General features: G+C 49.5%; 1 protein-coding gene across 1 annotated transcript in view; it reads left to right on the forward strand.

The window, feature by feature from the left end:
• WIPF1 (WAS/WASL interacting protein family member 1) overlaps window positions 1-3,195 on the forward strand; it is a 131,050-nt gene that overhangs the window by 660 nt on the left and 127,195 nt on the right. The window lies entirely within an intron of this gene.

Below are 3,195 nucleotides of genomic sequence, written 5' to 3' on the forward strand. Positions count from 1 at the left end.
GCGGTGGGCGCGGGCGCGCGGCCTCGGGAGGGGCCGGGCCGGGAAGGAAGGGGCCGCGGACGGCGGGGCCGCGGGCGCGGGGCGCCTCCCGCCTGGGCGCGCGCGTTCCTGGGCTCCCTCGACCCCGGGGCCGCGGCGGGGAGGAGTGGGGTGGGGGCTCGGGACCCGCGGCGGCCGTAGTTCCCCGCGGCAGGGGCTTGACGGGGATGCGCTGGGGCCGCATCTACACCCCCAGCTCGGGCGGATGGGGACTTTCGGGTATCCCCGGGCCGGTTCGTGCCCAGGAACCGCCTCGCCTTCTCCGCTGGTGGAATCGAGCTCATCTCGCAACGCGGCTCCCCAAACTGGGCTCCCGCCTGCAGCCCGCTGCTCGCTCTGTGGTCGGTATAGACGCGCGGGTTAGATGTGCGCATTGACCTTAGAGGCGCTTCCAGTCCCCGTCAGCGCCTTTCCCCTTGCCCGGGGCCTCTCCCGGACTTTCCGGACAGCCTGACTTCAGTCTCACTCCCCCTACCTCTTTCTGCGAACACATTTTTCTCTCTAAAAAAGAACCGTTGAAGAACGTTGCAAGCGTAAAAGAAACCAGCTGACCCAGTCGGAGGCGACTTCGACTGGTGGTTAGACTTTGAAATTAACAAAGGGTGTGTCTGTGCCCGCTCTTGGTCCTGCGTTATCCCAGAGGAATATTCCTTCCTGGGCCTCTGGCTTCTGGCCTTATCTCCGTTCTGGTGAACGCTCTCAAGTTGTTAGCAGTGACCGGGTAGACTTTGTCCCTTTTTCTTAAAGTTGCATGTAACGGCTGTCCCCCGGATAGTCCCTGGACCCCACCCTCAATCGCTGGCCCTGCGTGTCGAGGCAGTGCTGCCGCGGAGTCCCTGGACACAGTCCCACCCTGGGTGGGTTTTCTTCTGCCAGTCTCCCAAGGCAATTTCAAAACAATACTTTAGCTTCACTTTGAGTCATTGGCATATTTTTCCTCCTCAAAAATGCCTTTTCCTAGAACGGATGAAGTAACTCCAAGGAGGTTTTGTTTGGTTTGGTTTGTAGTTTGTATAAATTACCCTTTGACTTTCTGAGTTGAGAGAGCCCCGTACGCCATCAGCATTTTGCGTCTTGCCTCTTCTTCTGGTGCTCACAACACTGCCTTCTGCTCTTGCTCTGTGTCTTTACCTGCCTGTTATCCCCTCAAGGGCGAGCTTCTCGGGAACCAAAAAACCCCCATCTATCTGTAGGAGCCCATTAGCTGTTATGGAAGTGTGCAGGCTAGACTTTGCAGATTTTTAAAAAAATTTATTTAACTCCAAGTTAGTTAACATATAGCGCGGTATTGGTTTCAGGAGTAGAATTTGGTGATTCATCACTTACATATAACACCCAGTGCTCATCCCATCAAGTGTCCTCCTTAATGCCCCTCGCCCATTTAGCCCATCCCCTGACCCTACACCCTGCCAGCAACCCTCAGTTTGTTCTTTGTATTTTTTTTATTTTTTTTTAAATGTTTATTTATTTCTGAGACAGAGAGAGACAGAGCACAAGTCGGGGAGGGGCAGAGAGAGAGGGGGACACAGAATCCGAAGCAGGTTCCAGGCTCTGAGCTGTCAGCACAGAGCCTGACTCGGGGCTGGAACTCACAGACCGAGAGATCATGACCTGAGCCGAAGCTGGACGCTCAACCGACTGAGCCACCCAGGTGCCCCTGTTCTCTGTATTTAAGAACCTCTTATGGTTTGTCTCCTGGTTTGTTTTTATCTTATTTTTCCTTCCCTTCCCCTATGTTCATCTGTTCTGTTTCTTAAATTCCACATGAGTAAAATATGATATTTGTGTTTTTCTGACTTATTTCACATAGCATAATACACTCTAGTTCCATGCATCTTATTGCATATGGCAAGATTTCATTCTTTTTGATCGCTGAGTAATATTTCAGTGTGTGTGTGTGTGTGTGTGTGTGTGTGTATGTGTGTGTGTGTATACCATGTATATATGTGTGTATATACCACATCTTCTGTCTCCATTTATCAGTCATTGGAAGATGTTATTGAACATTTTAGTCATGTCATCTTCTTCCTTGGGACCTACCCAACCCTGCCATCACTTTGGCTCCCTGGCGAGCACATGAACTCTTTTGGGTTTGGTAATATAGAGCAAAGTGATTTGTAAGCAAGGTCAGATAAAATTCTGGGACATTTACAGACAAGGAAATTACTTACAACTGGAGACATTCATGCCTTCTTCCATTTGTTTATTTCCCCAATTAAATCTCTTGTGGGGGTTCAGCCACTTTCGTGTGCCCTTGGCATATCATGCAACTTGAGACTCAGCTTACCTCATCCAAGAAATGGGGTTGATAAACTTTGCTCTTTGTCCATCACATGGTGTGAGGATCAGGTAGGGTGATGAAGTAAGAAACAGCAAAAGGCAGCACAGCACAAGGCATCAGAGGGACACCATGCAGTGTATAGCACCAAGATAAAAGAGTGATAAAGAGCTCAAGTGGTAAGGGGGGGAGAGAAGTTGGTATGCTCTTACCTTTCAAATGTACTGTCTCAGGTGCTCTGGCCAGGGATGAGCTTACTTTTGTGGGAAGTATTCATTCCTGGGTCCATGTCACTGTCTGATATTTCAGGGTGTTCCTAACTATGGTTGTAATTTTAGGAAACATATGGTTTCTGCAGGGCACAGCAGGAGAACAAAATGAAAGAAAAGCACCTTTTATTTGTTGGCTATAATCCCTTTGTTTTTAAGCATCTCGTATTCAGGATTCTGTCTCCCAGAGTTATGGTCTTCCTGAAGCCTGCCCTCCGGTGAGGCCCACCAAATTCCTCATGATTCCCATACAGAGGTCTCTCCGCTAGTGTGTCCCAGCAGTCCACAGTTACACCAAGTGTTGGAAGGTTGGGAGGCATAGCCTGGAGAATAGCCAGGACCACATCAGTGAAGAGTCCAATCTCAGTTGGAATCCAGCCAGATACTCATTTAGCATTGAGGGTCCCTGCTAGGGGTCGCCACTGTGCCATAGGGCACGGCAGTGGAGTGGGAGACATTGCTCAGAAAGAGATGGAGTTTGCCCCTGGACCCTTACCTTCTGGTAGAGATGAGGCAGCTTTCAAACAGTGAAATGCAAGTCAGAATGTGGTAAATAAGGTAAAAAAAAAAAAAAAAAAAAAAAAAAAAAAAAAAAAAACAGAAAAAAAA

This window comes from Panthera uncia, assembly GCF_023721935.1.
Source record: "Panthera uncia isolate 11264 chromosome C1 unlocalized genomic scaffold, Puncia_PCG_1.0 HiC_scaffold_3, whole genome shotgun sequence".
Classification (NCBI taxonomy): Eukaryota; Metazoa; Chordata; class Mammalia; order Carnivora; family Felidae; genus Panthera; species Panthera uncia.